This window comes from Ranitomeya variabilis, chromosome 3 (genome assembly GCF_051348905.1).
Source record: "Ranitomeya variabilis isolate aRanVar5 chromosome 3, aRanVar5.hap1, whole genome shotgun sequence".
NCBI lineage: Eukaryota > Metazoa > Chordata > Amphibia > Anura > Dendrobatidae > Ranitomeya > Ranitomeya variabilis.
This window is the reverse complement of record NC_135234.1, coordinates 624,404,078-624,426,795: the sequence shown is the minus strand read 5'-3', so window position 1 is coordinate 624,426,795 and position 22,718 is coordinate 624,404,078. Positions and strand designations below refer to the sequence as shown.

Below are 22,718 nucleotides of genomic sequence, written 5' to 3'. Positions count from 1 at the left end.
ACTTCACACTCCAGCCACCAGGGGGAGCAAAGGTTCTATCTACTAGGCCACTCCTCACAGTTAGGTAAAACTGGTAGTTGGAGGGAAAGTTAGAGAGTTCCTGGCTGGAGACTGAGAGACAAAAAGGTCTCTAGACCGAGCTGGCTGGAATAATTTCCAGTCAGATCCAGACTGAGGTCTGAGGAGGATGAGGGTCCACATGGCTGCGCCTGCCCCACATGCGGCAGCATCCTAAGAAAGAGACATTGAAATGAAGTGTATTGCGGTGAGTGAGAAACGAAGTCATAGCAAAAGGAGAGGAAACCAGAAGGAGTTCTGTCCTGTGAGAGGCTGCCTCCTTCTGAAGCGCAGGAATACCGGTGGCCAGAATACCGAGTGAGTAAGGATCTCTATGCTTTACTTCAGAGACTGGCAGGACAGTTAATTCTACGTTGGCTGCCCGACCTTTATACACAGGAGACACGGTGGCAACTTGTGGGGGCCGGGGCGTCTCTAGGGCCATGGACCGGGTCAGCCACCGTGACATACCTGCTGAGAACTGAAGGACCCGGCTCCGAGTACCCCACTGCCTGACTGGGGGCGATCCACAAGTACATCAGGGGCCTAAATATGTATATACACGAGGTACAGGTACATCGGGGGACTGAATATGTATATGCACTACGTACAGATACATCAGGGAGCCTGAACATACAGCTCTGGAAAAATTAAGAGACCACTGTACAGTTTTATAAAAATCAGCTTCTCTACATGTGTGACAGCCAGTCCATTCCAGTGTCAGTTGAATTCCAACCAGAGTACACCTCATTCTACTTAATGTGCTTCTGATTAGGTTATCACCTGAAACAAATCTTATTTAACAAAGGAAAGTATAAAAAACACTACTGTGGTGTTCACAATCCTCTTGCGATAGGACAAGCTGATGGCAAAACAAGTGCTAGTAATATCCCAAAAGTAATAGGTATGAAAAAATAACTTTTAACCATGCCAAATCAGTTGAAAAGAAAAGCCTTGAGTGAGAAAAAGAAGGGCTTAATTCTGGCTTTACTAGCAGTGGTACATAGTGAGCGTCATGTTCCCTCCATGCTTAAAATTTCTAAGACGGCAGTCCATTACAACAAGGTCAAGCAGCAGACATTGGGGACAACAAAGCTACAGACCAGCAGATGGCGAAAACGACTCTCCACTGACCGGGATGACTGTCATCTTATTCGAATGTCACTCAGCAACCGCAGGATGACATCAAGTGACCTACAAAAGGAATGGCATTGCTGAAGTGCACGGCAAGAACAGTTTATAACAGGCTTCTAGAGGCAGGACTCAAGTGATGTAAAGCTAAAACAAGCCTTTCATCAATGAGAAGCAAAGGAGAACTAGGCTGAAGTTTGCCAAAGACCATAAGGATTGGACCATAGAGGACTGGAGTAAGGTAATTTTCTCTGATGAGTCTCATTTTCAGCTTTGCCCAACACCTGGTCTTCTAATGGTTAGACGGAGACCTGGAGAGGCGTACAAGCCACAATGTCTTGCACCCACTGTGAAATTTGGTGGAGTATCGGTGATGATCTGGGGATGCTTCAGCAAGGCTGGAATTGGGAGGTTAATCTTTGCGAAGGACGTATGAATCAAGCTACATACAAGGTTATCCTGGAAAAACAGTTGAGTCCTTCTGCTCAGGCAATGTTCCCCAACTCTGAGGACTGGTTTTTCCAGCAGGACAATGCACCATGCCACATAGCTAGGTCAATCAAGGTGTCGATGAAGGATCACCACATCAAATCCCTGTCATGGCCAGCCCAATCTCCAGACCTGAACCCATTGAAAACCTCTGGAATGTAATCAAGAGGAAGATGGATAGTCACAAGCCATCAAACAAGAAAGAACTGCTTACATTTTTGTACCAGAAGTGGCATAAGGTCACCCAAAAGCAGTGTGAAAGACTGGTGGAAAGCATGCCAAGATGCATGAAAGCTGTGATTAACCCCTTCCTGACCTCCGCCGTACTAGTACTGCACTGCAGGAGGTGCATTTCTGACCAGCGCAGTACTATTAATCAACAAACACCATACCCATTGCAGGTGAAAAAGAGGCATAGGCGAATATAAAAACCGTATATACTTTATTAAACAATAATAAAAAACAAGACAAGGATATTCATAAAAAGCTGATGGCAGGCAGAGCAGGACAATATGCTCATGAACTATAAAAGCCACAGAAAACGCACCATATTTCAATAATACAAAATACTTATTAGATCTGCATAATGACTTAAATATTTAGTCTATATATGCAGGATAAACTAATGAACAGGCACTTTTATATAATAATACAGTATATTTAGATTAATTCAAGGAATAGTCTATATATAACTTCCCAAGGAAACATATGTATACCTTATAGGAACCTAGACTATCAGAGTTTGTTTCTTCTTCCCAAGCAGTATATCTATCTAAAAAAGTGTCTAGTGCGAAAGAAATAAAGGTGCCATGTCATAAAACTAGCTTAAATTACAGACAAACCCACTAGTGTCAGCTGTGTCATAAGCGGCTATAGTCCCATGTTACTTACATAAATATGCTTCCTGTCCTGCGTGCTCATCAGTCACCCCGACAGCGCCGTTTCGCCTTTGTGGCTTCCTCAAAATAGGGGCAGGAGGTGCATTTCTGACCAGCGCAGTACTAGTACGGCGGCACGATCACCGCGGCCTCATGCTGAGCGCCGCCGTGATCGCGTGCGGGTGTCAGCTGTATGTGACAGCTGACACCCCACCGCAATGCCCACGATCGGTGCTAGCACCGATCGCGGGCATTTAACCCCTCTGATGCCGCTGTCAGTACTAACAGCGGCAGAGAGGACAGGGGGCTCTCTGCGCTCTCCCACCGGAACAACGTGATCATCGCGTTGTTCCTGTGGTCTCCATGGAGACCCCCGGCTCCAAGATGGCCGCAGGGCTCCTTCCGGGTCCTGGAGTGAGGTGGCTTGCGAGCGCCTGCTGAAAGCAAGCGTCGGCAAGCCTCCTACACTGCCTGTCAGATCGCTGATCTGACACAGTGCTCTGCAAAGTGTCAGATCAGCAATCTGACCTTATATAGTGATGTCCCAACCTGGGACAATGTAATAAAGTAAAAAAAAATATATATGTATGATGTGTAAAAAATATTTTTTTTAAATCTCCATATAAATAAATAATTATTTTATCAAAAAATCCATTTATTTATGTAAATAATAATAAAAAAAACAATAAAAGTACACATAGTTGGTATTGCCGCGTCGGTAACGACCCGACCTATAAAACTGCCCCACTAGTTAACCCCTTTAGTGAACACCATTAAAAAAAGGGGGCCTGAACATGTATATACATGAGGTATAGGTACATTAGGGGGACTGAACATGTATATACACGAGATACAGGTACATCAGGGGGACTGAACATGTATATACATGAGATACAGGTACATCAGGGGGACTGAACATGTATATACACGAGATACAGGTACATCAGGGGGACTGAACATGTATATACACGAGATACAGGTACATCAGGGGGACTGAACATGTATATACACGAGATACAGGTACATCAGGGGGACTGAACATGTATATACACGAGATACAGGTACATCAGGGGGACTGAACATGTATATACATGAGGTACAGATACATCAGGGGGACTGAACATGTATATACACGAGGTACAGGTACATCAGGGGGACTGAACATGTATATACACGAGATACAGGTACATCAGGGGGGCTGAACATGTGTATACACGAGGTATAGGTACATCAGGGGGACTGAACATGTATATACATGAGGTACAGATACATCAGGGGGACTGAACATGTATATACACGAGGTACAGGTACATCAGGGGGGACTGAACAAGTATATTCACTACGTACACATGTATAGACACCAGAGTCAGACACAGACAGGCGACCTGGCCCTGGCCCTTTAAGAAGATAACAAGATGCCAAATTCAGGATTGCGCGTCCACGTGTGGAACCTCCACTGCGCATGTGCGGCCCTGAACATAGAGAGAGTACTGAGCGGGGGCGGGGGCGCGCACGTCGGCTGGGGATACCGGGGATAGTGATACCAAGTTGCTGGTAGTGTAACACCTGGGCACAGGGCGGTTTCCCCGGACATGAGAAGAGACGAGAACCGGGGCTGACAGAAATCCACGGAGAACACGCTGCCAGTTGCAGAGGAGGAATCCCCGCAGGAGAGCGACTGCCACCCAACCAGCACCATTCAGTCACCACAGGGAAGCCCCAGGTCAGTGGTGTCACCTGTAGCCTCCGCTCGCGCAGGCCGGACGTGCCCTGTCAGTGCTACCTGTGTGCAGCCCGGCAGTGCCACCTCTGCTCCACGTGATGCCCGGTGCCCCCGGTCTCCGCGTCTCTCCTCCTTCTCCCCCCGCCCGCCTGCCTCCGTGTCTGTGCGGACCTTCCTCCGGGATGAGGGGGGCTGCCCTGTGCCGCCGCCGTGCTGCCCGGGATGGTGGGGGCGGACTGCGGGGGTGTGCGGTAGGTGTCGGGGAGAGGATTGCGGAGGTTTGTGCAGGGTGGGGGCCAGCAATGCAGGAGGGCCCGGCTGTGCGGGAATGTGCTGGAGGCTCCTGCGGGCTGCGGCCGCCCTGTGTGCTCGGGGCCCCTGTGATGGCAGCGCGGTGGTCTGCGCTGCGGCCATGGTGGATGGGCCTGCCTGTCCTCTGCCGTGCTGTGCAGATGTCATGGGGGAAACTTCCCAGTGTGCCAGGGAGGAGGACATCCCCGAGGGTCTCCATCTTCCTGCCGTGTCCTAGACAGATGCGGGGGTCCTCAGATCTCAGGACATTGCTGTCACCTGTTTATGGCAGGACACATGGATCCTATGAAATGTCATTATCAGGATTGGCCCATCACTTTCCAGCTGTTACTAAAACTACGACTCCCATCCTCAACTGACAGCTGTTATGGCATGCTGAGCATAGTAGTGTTTTTTTAACCATAAGATAGACCCCCCTCCTCCCAATATTGACTAGATTATTGGCCTGAAGTCTTTGGGAGTGTGGTGCCCATTACTGTCTCCTGAGTTTTGCAAGATGCTCTTTCAGTCTTCTAAGGTTCCTTTAGTGATTAGTAAGGGCTCCGATAAATGATTTGCACCAGATCTCATTACTGTTTAATATGATGTTTTAACAGGACACCTTCTTGCTATATAGATTTTTGGGTATCTCCCGTGGGTTCACATTTTCTTATAGTAGGTCGCAATGACAGCAGTTGACACCTTTTATACATGTGATCTTTGGGACGTGCAAGTCTTTTTTACTTCTCGATGGTCCAACCATAACTGCTAATTACTTAAAGGGAACCTGTCACCCCCTTCCCCGGCGTTGGTAACTAAAAGAGCTACCTTGTGCAGCACTAATGCTGCATTCTGACAAGGTGGCTCTTTTAGTTCTTGTTCCTGGCACTGCTGAAAGAATCATTTTTGAAATTTGTCCCTCATACCTTCGAAATCACCACAGGGGCAGGTCTTTCCCCCCTATTCCAGACGCCTCACAGCCGTCACTCATGGCCTCTGCGCGCCAGGTGCCGCCTCTTCCTTCATTAGCGTCCCCGGCACCTGCGCTGTTATTTTTTTTTTCGAGCATGCGCAGTTGCGCTGCCCTTCGAACTTACAGCGCAGGTGCCAGGACGTTAATGAAGGAAGAGGAGGCGGCGCGCAGAGGCCATGAGTGAGGGCTGTGAGGCGTCTGGAATAGGGGGGAAAGACCTGCCCCCGTGGCGATTACAAGGTATGAGGGACAAATTTCAAAAACGATTATTTCAGCAGTGCCAGGAACAAGAACTAAAAGAGCCACCGTGTCAGAATGCAGCATTAGTGCTGCACAAGAAGGCTCTTTTAGTTAAACGCCTGGGGGGGTGGCAGGTTCCCTTTAAGTTATGAACTTTTTATAGCATAATCTCCCTCACATACTTATATTTTTTTTATATAGTTTGTTGTATTCTGGTGGATTTTTTAATTTATTTATTACATTTGAAACTTGCATGTATTGGTGGTCTTCAAGTCCTATGGAGAAATATAAAGATGCCTGTGTAGAAAAATCCAGATCCAAAGCTTTCTACTAGTGATGAGCGAAAGTGCTCGGATAAGGTGTGATCAGAGCATGCTCATGTACAGTGTTTTTAACGTGCTCAGAAATTATGTTCAGGTCCCTGCGGCTGCATGTCTTGTGGCTGTTAGGTAATCCCTGTGTGTGTTGTGGCTGTCATGCAGCCGCGGGGACTCAAAACATTTTTCGATCATGCTGAAGACCCTCGGTTAGCACCCGAGTGTGCTTGGAATAACGCCTTATCAGAATACGTTCTACTGCGTGCTACATTTTGCCAAAAAATGCTACTGCTTAAATAATAAATAAAAAGTGGCGCAAACAAAAACTCATTGGAACAGTGATATATATTTTAGGTTTGGGGTACACCATGAATGATGTATACCATAGCTTACAAGAGTCAAATTGCTTAAATAATTGCTGCTCATTAGTCGGTTCACATTTATTCTCATGTCTCCATCGGCCCCAGCAGCGGTTGGTTGCCTCTGCGTTGAGTGGGCTTACCTACCGCCTCTTGCCTGCCGGCATCCTCGACTCCTCTTTTGATTAGCTGGCCAGGAAGGATGGCTAATAATGGGAAGAACTGCGGATGATGATAGGTTTGAGCCGATGCTCCCTACTGCACACGGACGCATTAAATTGCTTGAAAAATCTCATCACAATAGTCCCAGTCCAGCGGGTCGCTGGCAGATTCTTAATTCCTTAATTGCTACATGCTGGGATTTCTGAGCCAAAAAAGTAGTACCTCCCCCATCAATCAGATGTTAAAACCTCTGGCAGTTGTGTGATGTAAACAGTGCAAAGCGCCAGACACCACCGCTGTCACATTAGGGTGCTCAGTGCCCCCTTGGGTGGTGTAGCGCCTTAGTTCACCGTTCCACCCCTTGTCTTTGTTTACTTCTGCCTCCCTGATTCTGATTGACAGCACTTGCATAGCCTGAACGAGTAGTCTATAATCGAGGGTCTGCATGCGTGCGCGCTCACGCATAGTTTTGTCTCCTGACATTGCTCTACTGTTGTAGCAAGGGAGTACAGGACACAGGACTGGTGTGCATGTGACCAACTTTGTTACAGATGACGCTTACTCGTACAATGCAAGTGCTGTCAATCAGAAAAGGGGGAGGTGGAAGTATGCAAAAGGCAGAATGCACTGAGTGCCCTAATTTGCATATTAAGGAAAGTTGATTTTCTTGACACAGAAGCACAACTAAAGGTATGATTTTATGGGGACAAATTCCCCCATAAGGATATGTCTTTCTTTTACAATGCAATTCTGGGCTGACAGATTCGCTTTAAGCAGCTTTCTAAATGCTTCTCATTAGAAAGTCTTTAGCTAGCTGGTCTGTAAACTCTGACACAGATGACCTGAGTTCTCCTCCTTCTTCAGTGTTAGGCTAGGGTCACAACACTGTATTTTCTCTCATCTGAGATAATCGGGCCGATTACCGATCAGAGTTGGTGCACTGTATGATCCGATTTTCTCAGATAAGGAGAAGATGGATAAAAGTCTCCATTCTGTCAGTCCATGAAAATCTGACTGGACTATGATGTTATACAAGTGCAGTCCGATGTTTTCCACAGACTCATTGACTTGTATGGCCTATTGTAACCTGATAAACTCATCAAACTCGGGCATGCTATGATATTTATTTTATTTTTTTTTTTTAGACCAGCTTTCTCCGAGGCACAAATCGGACATGTGCACTGCCCCATAGAATAACATTGGTCCAAGTGTGATCCAATGTTTTGTCGGACTGCACTCGGACCCATAAGGGTATGTTTCCACTTGGCGTACTCCTTCAGGATTTGCTGCGGATTTGACGCTGCGTACAGCCTCATAGGCCGTATGCTGCATACAGCCTCATCGGCCAGATGTTACAGCATAGTGGAGGGGATTTTATGAAATCCCATCTCCACTATGTGCGCACGGCCGCATCTGGACATGCGGCACGTCTTTCTAGACCGCAGCATGTCTATTTATCTTGCGGAGTCTCCGCAAGATAAAAAATAACCCACTCTATGGATGGGATGCGGTGATTCCGCATGTGCCCAATGAACACAGGCGGAATCACCGTGCGCACAACAGGGGGGCGGCGCTTTGGGCAGAGCGGGGTATCCGCTGCGTCCAAAGTGCTACGTTTCCTGACCGTGGAAACATAACCTCATACGGTCGTCTGCACAAGTCCTTATCGATAGCAGCAGGAAGGGGATGAAAATGTACATGGTACATCAGAGTGTGGAGAGGGGATAGAGTATCTGAGAAGGTAAGATCACTCAGATTTCAGATGCTGGAAAACACATGATACTTAATGAGATCTAGAAAGGATAATCACTCCAGAAATTAAGTTATACTGATAAAGTGATTTTATATTCGGCATGAATGGGAAACACGCGTACATGAGAAAAAAAAAATGAAATTGGGAGCAGGTCGCAAATTGTATAGTCTCCTGACTTCCTGATTACTTGGTGGGCATTCTTGATTGAGTGATGGTACAGGCCTGCGGCATCATCGTGCTCCGGGCCCGTCCGTGCTCCGGGCCCGGTTATGAGACAACTTTTTCTTCTGCAGCACTGGCACCCCAGTCGGACTGGAGAGGTGGCTGGGTCCGGAGCGACAGTGCTTGCCAGTGATTCTGGCCGGTTTCATTGTACTGCTAACAAGCTCTATAATAAAGATCTTATGGCACTGTACATGTTCATTCACTGTTCCTAGGCTCCAGTGATGGCCAGGCCCCTTGGCATTGAGCAGTAAATCATAAAATAAAAAAGATCCGTTGGGGGAGTGGAGAGAAATTTAAACAGCAAATTGTAAATTTTATTGTTCCGTTGTCTACGTAATAAAACCCAGTTAGGATGATGGGAATAACACTTTTAAAAGAAAATCTGTCGCCAGTTTTTTGCCGCCCTATTTGAGAGCCACATGAAGTAGGGGCAGTTATACGGATTCCAGTGATATTCAGGTAGCGTTTTAGTATAAGTTCAGAGGCTCCATTGGGGCTTCTGTCTGAAGCCCCACAAAAGGAGATAAGCGCTGATGGGGCTATTGACTATAATGATGCAGACTGAGTTGCCTATTTCTCTGGACGTTATTTTCAGTCGTATATGCCTATTTGAGGCTGGAATCAAGACCTGGTCGACTGCATTTTGCAGCCCACCTCAACTAGGCATTTATGGCTGAAAATGATGTCCGACAGTGCACACTGTGACTCAGATTGCCCCATCATCGCATACGCACAAATCCCATTTTGCAGGGCTTCAGAAATAAGGCCTGACTGAAGCACTGAATGTATGCTAAAGCACTGTGTGAACATGGCCTTATAGAGCTGCTTGCTGTCATTTTGATACAATTATAGTTATATCTGCCGGAGATCTAGCAGTTCTCTGAGTCCTGTATAAAGGTAATCTGTCACCAGGGTTTTGCCACCTAATCTGAGAGCAGCATGATGTAGAGATAGAGACCCAGTAATCGGGCCCAATAAGTGACACGTTGCTGGAATCAGGGTCTCTGTCTCTACATCATGCTGCTCTCAGATCTAACATAGGTAAAACTATATATTTTGGTTTACGTCAAAGGTGTCTATTGCCCTAAAGGTAGGGGGAAATGTCCAAATGAAAGTAATATGCAAATTGCCTCTTCTGAGAAAAAGAGGACTTAAACTCTATAGCGCCACCTGTTGGAAGTAGCGATCCTACAAGTCACTATCAACTCTTTAACGAGTCGTGCAATATGACTTAGGATAAAAGCCAAATCAGTATCTCAATTCGCAGACACGGTGTTTCGGGCTGTTGGCCCTCGTCAGTGCGAAGCATGAGAACTGATTTGGCTAGGTGAGAGGCTCTGGACTGGGGTGAATGTAATACATGGTTGTGTCATTTTATTGATTTTCAACTCCTAAACTAGCCCCAGTATTTCAGGAATATTGTCCTAGTATGCTTGTAGTTTCCTTAACTGATAACATGTACAGTAGTGTGAAAGAAAACCCTCCAATCATTTAACATCCTACAACAGATCAGGTAAAAGGGCTGTTAACCTCACTCCTTTCCACTATTTACTTCTCAGATCCATTTTTTCTTGTTCTTTGCGTTCTCTGTCATTTCCTGTATTGGTGACCACGTTGTCTGTACACATAATGGTGAGAATAACTGGGGTCGCCGGTAGTAGAAGGTCGAGTATTTCCAGTGTACACACCTGGGCAGATGATGACCGCGCTGCTCCGGTATTAGGTTTTCATTGTGTGATGCAGATGACAGTTGTATTATTTCCTATGCTGATTCCCACGTGGCCTATGACTGCACTGTAGTTCTCAGTTGTTGCCTGCAGTTAAGGCCCCGTCTCACTTAGCGACGCTAAAGCGATCCCGACAACGATACGACCTGTCAGGGATCGTTGCTGCGTCGCTATGTGGTCGCTGGTGAGATGTCAAACAGTGAGATCTTACTAACGATCGCAGCTGCGATCTCACTGTTTGACATCTCACCAGCGACCTGTAGCGACCTGTACAACGATCTCACATGGGAGCTATTATGACGATTCAGTGTCTGAGTCGTCAACGAGGTCGTTGGTAAGGTGTCAAACACAGCGATGTGTGCTACCCAGCGGGACCTCAACGATCGAAAAAAGGTCCAGGCCATTCCGACACGACCAGCGATCTCACAGCAGGGGCCTGGTCGCTGCTACGTGTCACACAAAGCGAGATCGCTACTGAGGTCACTGTTGCGTCACGAAACTTGTGACTCAGCAGCAATCTCGCTAGCGATCTCGCTTAGTGAGACGGGGGCTTTAGACTCCAAGTAACCAGCTGTGAAGGCATCTGTATCTGTAAACCTTGCAGTGCACATTGGAGGTGGCTGTCTAATGTGAGCTGACATCGGTGGATGGCTATATTACAGATCGTGATTGGCAGATGCTTCATAGAAATGCTGTGTAATTGTCTCAGCACTGTGCAGGATTGTTCCTGCTGGTCTATAACAGAAGATACATTTGTTGTTTTGCTGTTGAGAATTTGCTTCCAGGGTTACAAATGAAATGTTATTACACGTTGTATCTTATGAAATTAGCAAAGTTAAAAATGGCAGCTATCATGTTCATTTTCCTATTATTGTACTGAAATCAATGTGCGGATCTGCAGAAATGATTTTAATCTGCGTGCTCCCAGGAACGTTCATCAAATAACCTTGGAGCTGAATCTGGCATTTAGGCTAGATGGATTGTGTTATGATAAAAATATAAAGTTGTTTGTACCATTTTTAGTAGTTTTTTTTTTTTTGCTGGAACCAATTCCTGCCCCATCCTGATACAAATCTACAAAAAAATAAGAGTGACTGTACTGTTTGTTTGCCCTTGTTCTTATACGTTTCCTGGGCTGACAACTATGTTGCTACCTCTCAGGCACTGAAGAGAGATCCCTGGCAGCGTGATTCAATATACGCCACCAGCCCTTGAGTTGAATGTGGGTGAGATATTCAGATCTTCCCCAGTGAGGCGAAAACTGTATGCACATGCACCTAGGCTTGCATTTCTTAAAGCATTGGCACAGGAGTTCCAGATGTAAAGAAGAACCTTTCTTACTTGTTTTAAGGAGTCACCTTTTATTTAAACTGTGGCACAGGAGGAAGGAATGGTCTAGTTCCCGGATCCATTGTAAGGCTACGTGCACACGTTGCGGATTTACTGCGAATCCGCAGCATTTTTTACCATGCAGAAACACTGCAGATCCGCAAGTGATTTACAGTACAATGTAAATCAATGAAAAAAAAATGCTGTGCTAATGGTGCGGAAAATTCCGCACGGAAAAGCAGCAGATTAAAAGAAGGAGCATGTCTCTTCTTTTGTGCGGATCTGCAGCGTTTTTGTACCCATTCCATTATAGAAATCCGCAGGGGTAAAAAGCGCCTAAAATCCGCAGCAAATCCGCATAAAAAAACGCATCAAATCCGCATCTGCGTTTTCTGCCAAGAGATGTAGAATCCGCACAAAAAATTCCAGAGGCAAATCCGCAACGTGTGCACATAGCCTTATAGATTATGTTATAGGTTTGTGCCTATGGCTGTCAAGATGACTACTTACATATAAATCTACATTAAGTGTGACCAACTTTTTACTATTGATGCTGCCTATGCAGCATCAATAGTAAAAACATGTAATGTTAAAAAATAATTAAAAAAAATCATTATAATCTTACCTTCCGGCGTCCACGGCAGCCTTTCCCTCTCCTCGCGACGCTCCGGTCTCAAGAATGCATTGCGACAATGACCCCAGATGATGTAGCTGTCTCGCGAGACCACTACATCATCACGGGTTATTGCCATAAGGCATTACTGGGAACGGAGCCTCCCATCTTCCCATCGCAAAGTACTGCAGTGCACAGGCGCCGGGAAAGGTCAGAGAGGCCCGGCGCCTGCGCACTGCAGTACTTTGCTGTGCCCTCAACAGGGCAGACAAAGTACGCCTGCGCCAGAGCCGCAGCGTGAATACAAGAAGAGGACGTCATCGTAAGAAGATGGGAAGGACCGGACCACGACGCCCATCAGACCAGAACCGTACCGGGACCGCCCCTGGGTGAGTATAATCTAACCTCTCTTTCTCATCTTTCAGGATACGTCCGGGGGCTTATCTACAGCATTCCAGAATGCTGTAGATAAGCCTCTGATGCTGGTGGGCTTAGCTCACCTTCGATTTTGGGGGTGGCCAGTTCCCTTTAATCAAGAGAATATGATCGCAACTATACTTGCAGTGATAGAGTATCGAGATATATATATATATATATATATATATATATATATATATATATATATATATATATATATATATATATATATATATATATATATATATATATATATATAATAAAAGAGGTATAAAATAATTGAATAAAAAACTGCAATGTAGTTGCTACAAAGAGAGAGAGTAGTCCTGAGTGGTCTGCCAATGTAGAAACCAAAATGCCATCATATGGAGGTACAAGACTAACAGGTAATAATAAAAAAAGAATAAAATAAAAATTGTATGTAGATATTAATAAAAAATAATTAGAATTGGATTAATAAAATAGGCCTTTATTATAATTTATGGCAGTAATGGCACAATTGTGCACGTACTTGGGAATTTTGTTACACGAATAATTATAATGTAATATGTAAGAAATAGACAGGAAAACATAGACTATAGGTATAAATATAAAATCTGAACCTAAGGTGCATGTGCAAACAAAGATATAAGATATGATATATATATACCAATTACTTTTGGTCCCTTTAAAAACAGGGTGGCACATGTTAAGGAGTTGAAACTCCTAAACCCTTCATCCGATTTTAATGTGGATACCCTCAAATGAAAGCTGAAAGTCTGAACTTCAACTGCATCTGAATTGTTTTGTTTAAAATTCATTGTGGTAATGTTTATAACCAAAATTGGAAAAATGTTGTCTCTGTCCAAATATATATGGACCTAACTGTATATGTATATGTATGTATATGTATGTATGTATATATGTATGTATGTATGTATATATGTATATATGTATACCAACAATTATGTGCCAAATTTGAAGTACAAAAGGCAAAAAAAGAGCAAACCGCCATATATATGCACATACACTCACATGTAGCACAAAGTCAAATATGCACACCAAGATGGTATATAGGAATTGGGGGATGTATATATACCTGTCCGTCTCGTGTCCCCAAGTACAGAGCACCCCGACGCGCGTTTCGGAAAAGTCCTTTGTCAGGGAGTGATGTACAGGTCCTTCTCAAAAAATTAGCATATAGTGTTAAATTTCATTATTTACCATAATGTAATGATTACAATTAAACTTTCATATATTATAGATTCATTATCCACCAACTGAAATTTGTCAGGTCTTTTATTGTTTTAATACTGATGATTTTGGAATACAACTCCTGATAACCCAAAAAACCTGTCTCAATAAATTAGCATATTTCACCCGTCCAATCAAATAAAAGTGTTTTTTAATAACAAACAAAAAAACCATCAAATAATAATGTTCAGTTATGCACTCAATACTTGGTCGGGAATCCTTTGGCAGAAATGACTGCTTCAATGCGGCGTGGCATGGAGGCAATCAGCCTGTGACACTGCTGAGATGTTATGGAGGCCCAGGATGCATCAATAGCGGCCTTAAGCTCATCCAGAGTGTTGGGTCTTGCGTCTCTCAACTTTCTCTTCACAATATCCCACAGATTCTCTATGGGGTTCAGGTCAGGAGAGTTGGCAGGCCAATTGAGCACAGTAATACCATGGTCAGTAAACCATTTACCAGTGGTTTTGGCACTGTGAGCAGGTGCCAGGTCGTGCTGAAAAATGAAATCTTCATCTCCATAAAGCATTTCAGCCGATGGAAGCATGAAGTGCTCCAAAATCTCCTGATAGCTAGCTGCATTGACCCTGCCCTTGATGAAACACAGTGGACCAACACCAGCAGCTGACATGGCACCCCACACCATCACTGACTGTGGGTACTTGACACTGGACTTCAGGCATTTTGGCATTTCCTTCTCCCCAGTCTTCCTCCAGACTCTGGCACCTTGATTTCCGAATGACATGCAAAATTTGCTTTCATCAGAAAAAAGTACTTGGGACCACTTAACAACAGTCCAGTGCTGCTTCTCTGTAGCCCAGGTCAGGCGCTTCTGCCGCTGTTTATGGTTCAAAAGTGGCTTTACCTGGGGAATGCGGCACCTGTAGCCCATTTCCTGCACACGCCTGTGCACGGTGGCTCTGGATGTTTCCACACCAGACTCAGCCCACTGCTTCCTCAGGTTCCCCAAGGTCTGGAATCGGTCCTTCTCCACAATCTTCCTCAGGGTCCGGTCACCTCTTCTCGTTGTACAGCGTTTTCTGCTACATTTTTGCCTTCCAACAGACTTACCATTGAGGTGCCTTGATACAGCACTCTGGGAACAGCCTATTTGTTGAGAAATTTCATTCTGGGTCTTACCCTCTTGCTTGAGGGTGTCAATGATGGCCTTCTTGACATCTGTCAGGTCGCTAGTCTTAAGGCCCCGTCTCACATAGCGAGATCGCTAGCGAGATCGCTGCTGAGTCACTAGTTTTGTGACGCAACAGCGACCTCAGTAGCGATCTCGCTATGTGTGACACGTACCAGCGACCAGGCCCCTGCTGCGAGATCGCTGGTCGTGTCGGAATGGCCTGGACCTTTTTTTGGTCGTTGAGGTCCCGCTGACATCGCTGAATCGGTGTGTGAGACACCGATCCAGCGATGTCTTCACTGGTAACCAGGGTAAACATCGGGTTACTAAGCGCAGGGCCGCGCTTAGTAACCCGATGTTTACCCTGGTTACCAAAAAAAACAAACAGTACATACTCGCCTTTCGGTGTTCCTTGCCGTCCGCTTCCTGCTCTGACTGACTGAGATCCGGCCGTACAGTGAGAGCGCAGCACAGCAGTGACGTCACCGCTGCGCTCTGCTCTCACTGTACGGCGGCTCAGTCAGAGCAGGAAGCGGACGGCAAGGGACACCGAAAGGCGAGTATGTACTGTTTTTTTTGGTAACCAGGGTAAACATCGGGTTACTAAGCGCGGCCCTGCGCTTAGTAACCCGATGTTTACCCGGGTGCTGCAGGGGGACTTCGGCATCGTTGAAGACCGTTTCAACGATGCCGAAGTCGTTCCCCTGATCGTTGGTCGCTGGAGAGAGCTGTCTGTGTGACAGCTCCCCAGCGACCACACAACGACTTACCAACGATCACGGCCAGGTCGTATCGCTGGTCGTGATCGTTGGTAAATCGCTATGTGAGACGGGGCCTTTACCCATGATGGGGGTTTTGAGTAATGAACCAGGCAGGGAGTTTTTTAAAAGCCTCAGGTATCTTTTGCATGTGTTTAGAGTTAATTAGTTGATTCAGAAGATTAGGGTAATAGGTCGTTTAGAGAACCTTTTCTTGATATGCTAATTTATTGAGACAGGTTTTTTGGGTTATCAGGAGTTGTATGCCAAAATCATCAGTATTAAAACAATAAAAGACCTGACAAATTTCAGTTGGTGGATAATGAATCTATAATATATGAAAGTTTAATTGTAATCATTACATTATGGTAAATAATGAAATTTAACACTATATGCTAATTTTTGGAGAAGGACCTGTATGTGTAGAACCAGAGAGAGGTGTATATATACTTACCGAGACCGCCGATAGAAGTGGGCAATGACTATGGCGGCGCATGCGCAGTCAGGAGGACCCGGAAGCACGCAGAGCCAGCGTCACATAACCCGGCAGTGGAAAGCCGCTGCTAGGCAACATAGACGCTGGGTGCGGGCCGACCGGGACACAGACCGCGCATCAAGTTAATCAAGTTAAAACAAAAAATAAGAGGTGTACACAAAGAAGGAAATTTCAAAAGTCACCCAGGGGATGATCAGAATCAGAAAAATGGGGTTATCACAATACAGAGAAATCATTTGTGACAAATATATACTGGGTCTATCATATGGGATTACCTGTTAGGGTTAGAGACAGCAAACACAAGACGCGTGTCGGGGTGGTCCCCAGGGAGCAGTGAACTGCACTGGCCCTTTAATGGGGGTAAGTTCTCCTCAGGGAAACGGACATTGATTTAGTGATCATATTGGCTGCACTTAGGTGCCTACTTCAAGTGAAGCCCAGGAAGACTGACATGCTATGGATGATAGATAGACAGTATAGATGGACACATAGACAGTAATGCGTTGTTTTGACGCACACATCCGCATGCGTATGTCTGCGCTGAATTGACGCCTAAAAATGCAACACGTTGCGTTCGCTCCACACACCGCAAAACGACGCATGCCAACACATGTCCCTGTGTACACAATGTTAAATATATGTACGTAAGACGCATGCGGATCGGTACGCAAATGTGAACCCGGCCTAAGGGTAACCCCTCACAGAAATGTTGGGCTCATGTGTGCTTTTTCTCCCCAGCTTCCTGGGCCTCCCTGGCACTCCTCTACTAGCACACAGTGCACATCACGGTCATTACAGCTGCCCAGACCTGGCACTCAGTATGGTCATACCACTTGTTGTACAAGATTGGGTGGTAAACCATAAATTCCTGGAGATTAACTGAAATGTATACCATGATTAGCTGGCCATGTTGAGATGGGATTAGTTTTATTTGAATGAAGCTTTTATGCCATGAGAACACATTCCGGCTATTATTTGCCAAGTGTCATTTTCATAGAGTACAGGAGGCTGACACTGGATAAAGTAAGCTCCCCTTTCATTAGCTGTGGTTTCTCAATGTACATTTTAATATTTTATTACTGTGATAGCCTAACTCTGCCCCCAACATGTCTATGTTCACACGTTGCATTTTTGCTGCTTCTTATAATGCAAATTTTAAGCTGCATTTTACAATACCAGCAAAGTCTGAGATTTCAGAAATCTCATCACACATTGTTTTTTTTTCCAGACTGATTTGGAAAATTGCTATGTTTTTGCAAACTGCATCATGTCACTTCTTACAGCGTTTTTTCATCCATAGAGAGTAAGGCTGCCGTCACACTAGCAGTATTTGGTCAGTATTTTACATCAGTATTTATAAGCGAAAACCAGTGGTGGAAGAAATAGAGGAAAAGTATAATAGAAATATATGCACCACTTCTGTATTTATCACCCACTCCTGGTTTTGGCTTACAAATACTGATGTAAAATACTGACCAACTACTGATAGTGTGACAGCAGCCTAATGGGTAAGTGCAAACATGCAGCAAAAACACACGTATCAGGCTTTTCTGCATTTTTGGTGCAAAAACCTTAAAGGAGTTGCATCATGATTTTTTGGAGGGTATTAAACATTATCAAAATATAAGAAAACTGACTGAACAACAATATAATATGAACTGGTGCATAGCCAAAAAAAAGTCATATAGCAAATAGATCAATGGCTGCACTCAAAATTTACTGTGCTAAGATAAGGAAAATGTGCAATATATGAAATGTGAATAGCATAATGGCTAGGGAAATTTATGAAAAAACACATGAGATTCTTAGGTTCTGAGCTTCCTATAAAAGCAGGCTTTACCATGTTATTAACCATAGATAGGTAAGTGTTCACACTAGGCAGTCAGCTCAGTTACCCATCCGATCTGAGATTACCTTGACGTTTGGTGGATGGGCTCACAACGTTTGGCCAAATATTGTGCTAAGAATCTCATGTGTTTTTTCATAAATTTCCCAAACCTGCTTTTTGTAAGCCGCTTCTTTACTTCCAAGAGAGCAGGCTTTGCCTGCGGAAAAAAAGGCATCAAAAACGCAACGTGTGAACACAACCTTAGTGGCTGAAGGCTGTGCTTAAGGCCAGGTTAAGATTTAGTATTGACACAATAGAGCTTTTGTATTACGGATTTAGCACACAAATATTCCCCTTCCCTGTACTTCCACTAAACTAAACTTTGTGTAACAGATGTTCTACAGTGATCCAAGTTCCAGAGCTTGAATTGTGGCCACCATTATTGCCTTCAGGAATTGGTCTTTGGAGATTGGACATGTATATGGTAAAAAAGACATATGCATGAAAAATGGACTGTTACATGGATGAAACGTGGTCTTCTTTTTTTTATTTTTTGTCAGATGCAAAAAGGGCACGGACACATGAATAAAGTTTTGTTAATGATTAGTTTTAAGGGAATGGTAGCAATTACTATACTTCTTTATTTTTACTTCTTGCCTTTGCTCGATTCTTGTCGAACTTATCGGTTTGCGTGTAATTGTCGTGCTATAAAGTGGGTCCATTAGGAGAGACTCTACGGAGTCAGGTCTAAAGTAAAATGGAAATGTTCATGTCCCGAATTACCTTTTCTCTATGGAAGGTATGCAACTGAACTTACGCTCAAGAATGTCTGTTCCCCTTCACAGTATTTTACTTGTTAAAGCATTCTGTCTTTCCATCTGGTGCCATGAAGTTTCCACCATAGTCCGCCATTTTGGCATTCAGCGGTCAGAGTATTTGGTCACCTGTTCTGCGCACTCTTCTTTTAACATGTTTTTCAGCGTTGTGTTGGCTACTTCCAAGATTTCACGACTAATGTCCTCCATTGTGAATAGTGAACACTGGGTTATAGACCAATATATAGGAAGAACGTGAGCAGACGTTTTAGAATTCATGGTGCGTGAATGACTCTTTGACCGCAGCTTGTTAGGAGCTAATCTCCACAACACACTTTGTTCTGTTGTGTTCCCGGAGACGAGATGTCCAGGCATGTGTCCAGACATGGTCTGGTGTTTAGTGTCTTATGATCAGCCAGTCCTGCTGCGATCATTGTGCTCGCTATATAAACTACAGAAGTTTTCTTTTCCATCTGATCCTTCCACTACTTGGTTTTTGTGGCTGTTGATTATTCTGTGATGTGATTGAGAAGGGTAGAGCTGACTGGGTGGCGTGATAAGTGTATAGAGAAAAAAAATCAAGTTTCTGATCGGGTCTTTTGTTGGTAGCTTGTGCCATTCATGATGTCTTCTGGTGGACATGCACCTGCGTTAGTCTTTGATTAGGATTTACACAATTAAAGGGGTCATCTCTTCTAACGTTTTAGTTTACGTCTTAGAATTTAAAAAAGCCGCTATACTCCCCCTTATCAATGCTCCTTTGCTTCCATACTAAACCTGACCAGACCACCACCAGTCTTAACGTCTTGCCGCAACAAGAACGTCACGATGCCGGGGCATGTGACTACTACAGACTGTGAATTTGTCCAGGTAGACAACCACTTGAGCCATGGCTAGTCTATTTGTGTCTTCCTACTAATGCATGTTCTATTTCCTTTCTCATGTGGTGAATAAACCCTGATTCTAATGATGATCACTTACCTTGCTAGTTGCTTCAGTTTTAATTAAAAAACTTTTATCTGCTGCAGATCTACCAGTTTTCTGAATGCTGAGCTCTGTGTGCCCACACCACTGATTGGCAGCTTTCTGTGTACACTGTGCATAGGCAGAAGTTGTTAGTCAGTGTTGGGGGCAGTGTCATACAGAAATCATGAATATGGTGGACTACATGGCAGCAGGTTTATTCTTCTTCTGCTGATTAAAACTGAGTCATGAAAAAAAAAAAAACAAACCTATAACAAGCATCTCCGTAAGTGACACATAACTGGAATTGGGCTCTATGTCTCTACATTATGTTGCTCAGATTAGGTGACAAAACCTGATGCCAAATTCCATTTAAACTGCCTGAGGATATGTGCCCATGGTCAGGAATCTGCAGCATTTTGGACACCGCTCATGTCTGCTCCGTGCAGGGCGCTGCTGAATTTTGAACGCAGGTGAATTCCGCATGTGATCATTTCAACAGTGCGGAATCACCATGTCCAGTACATTGTACGGGTGACATTTATTTTGTGGAGGCTCGCGTCTCCGCACGATAAGTTGACATGCTACGGTCTGGAAAGATACGCCGCATGTCCGTCTCCGCAGGTGATCCGCGGGCGTCGGTCTGAATATGGTATTTCTTGAAATCCCATCCACTATTCTGTAACATCTGGCCGCTGCGGAAGTATGCAGCGTCCAACCCGCTGCGTTTACTGACTGTGGTTACATACCCTAAAAGCTCAGTACTTAACTGCCGCAATGTACACCAAAGGAGTAACTGTGATTTATTGGTGCCATTGTCTCTCCCCTGTTGTGTGTTTCCATATAGACAGATATTTTGTTCCCTACAAGCTCTATAATATGGCCACAGAGCCAGTGCAGCAGAAAAAACAACATGCAGTTACGTGAGTCTCTCCCACATCTGAATATAGAAGAAAGTCACAGCTCGGTCAAATGTTCACGTTTTTCTGCAGTGTGGTGGTGAGATGAGCCTCAGACGGATGGCCATGCTCAGAAAGCTGGCCCTACACCTGACACCACTGGTTTGGCTAACTCCTTTCCTTCTGACATGCACTCTATGCTTGACTGAGCATGCATGTGTTTTCCATGATAAAAAAAGAAAAAAAAAAAGGAATAAGCTGCTGCCAGACAGCTCTTGTTGCTTGCTATGTACTGTGAGCATAAAGTGTTGGGCATATTGAAAGCCAACATGCCCAGTTCTCCTTTCTAAGAGCATCTGCTTTTTTGGGCAATGTCATGATGCTCTCATACATGTTAGCAGGTCGACCAACCGATGTTCATCTTATCTGGGTGAGTTATAGCAAAGATGTGAGAGTGAAGAGGCCGCCAAACACACAAAGCATTCAGCCAATCTTTAATCTAATATGTATGTCAAGCGTCACTGTGTAGCTGTCACCTGGGATCTCACAATGCGCTGCTCTCTAATAATAGGAGCTCCAGTGGGACACATTCCCCTCATATTGCTGTCATTCCAGTGAATATGTTCCCAACCTACTTGACTGAGCTTGCATGGATGTCCAACAGAGGAGAGGAAAGAGCATCTGCCTTTTGGCTTAGTTTCCGGCAGAAAAAAAATGATCAGGAATGTTGAAATCTCCAAATGAAGATCTTCCCCTCCCCCAACCTGTTGTACATTTTGAGCTTCACGGGCAACCCCTGTACAGTGCATTATTTATCTGATGTGCATGGACAACTTAAGAGGAGGTTCCCACGAGAGTAAAAAAGTCTGAAACTTATCTAGAAAACTCGAACATAGGAATTTTTTATTTTTTTTTTGCAGCACACCCATAGATTTGAGTAACCGTGTTTTACCGAACACACGGTAGGAACTAGTGTGGCGATTTTTATTTATTTTTATTTTTTTTTCGTTCTCTCACATTTTGTCCGTGGAAAAATAACTCATGAGAACAGTCCCATTGAATAACATTTCTCCAAGTGTTGTCTGTTTTTTTTTTTTCTACGACCAGCACTTGGACCGAACACCTGGTCACATGTGACTGTGCCCAAAGAGTGATCTAATAGATACTGGGTGTTATATGAATGGTGATCTGTGTAATGGGAAATACAGGGAGTCGCAGATCATGTCGTCTTGATATACAGGTTGCCATAGCAACTGTTTAAATGCCAAAGCGACATTTGTGTATACGACAAGCGAACTTCATTTTGGCCATCAAAATAACACGTGATCCTGACCTAACACTGCTTTGTAAAACTGTCCCTCCAAGGCACAGGACGTTTATGGAATATGCAGCAATCAGACGTGTGTTTTATCATATAATTGGCAATGACAACTAGATCTGACATTTTGATCATTTGCCACTTTTCCTACATGGTGTCTACAGGGAATTTTTCTTTTCTTGATCCAGCACTGGGAACTTATGTGCACTCCAGCTTTTCTCACATATATCTTTTGTCGGTTGTCCCCTGACATCCGCATCCTTCCCCTTTTTGGATCCTGAAATATAGTTTATTGACCATTTCCTGTGTGCATACTGATGTATTACTTCTGTGTGTAACATCGCCTGCCCAGTGATGAATTATACCTTGGTATCCGCTCTGGAAATATTTCATTTCTTTCTCTTTATGACTGTTTGTCATCTCCCTCTCGCTGATTGTATCCTTGGTTTTCTCCAAAGCATAATATTTTATTTGTTTTCTATACATGTGTAACTTTGTATAACTGAGGCCATATGCAGGAGAATAATTTAGGCCTAATGTCCATGTTCGGCAGATTACACATGAGGATATTATGAAAGTCAAGGGTATCTAC

At 44.4% G+C, this 22,718-nt stretch overlaps 1 protein-coding gene across 2 annotated transcripts in view; it reads left to right on the top strand.

Annotated features, from left to right (window-relative positions):
• Nucleotides 1-3,991: 3,991 nt before the first annotated feature.
• ADCY6 (adenylate cyclase 6) overlaps nucleotides 3,992-22,718 on the top strand; it is a 289,333-nt gene continuing 270,606 nt past the window's right edge. The window contains exon 1 of one of the 2 annotated variants that reach the window (XM_077297459.1): nucleotides 3,992-4,278. The gene's annotated coding sequence lies outside the window, so the exon portion shown is untranslated. The remainder of the gene's footprint in view (nucleotides 4,279-22,718) is intronic. The other variant, XM_077297460.1, reaches the window with a different exon arrangement.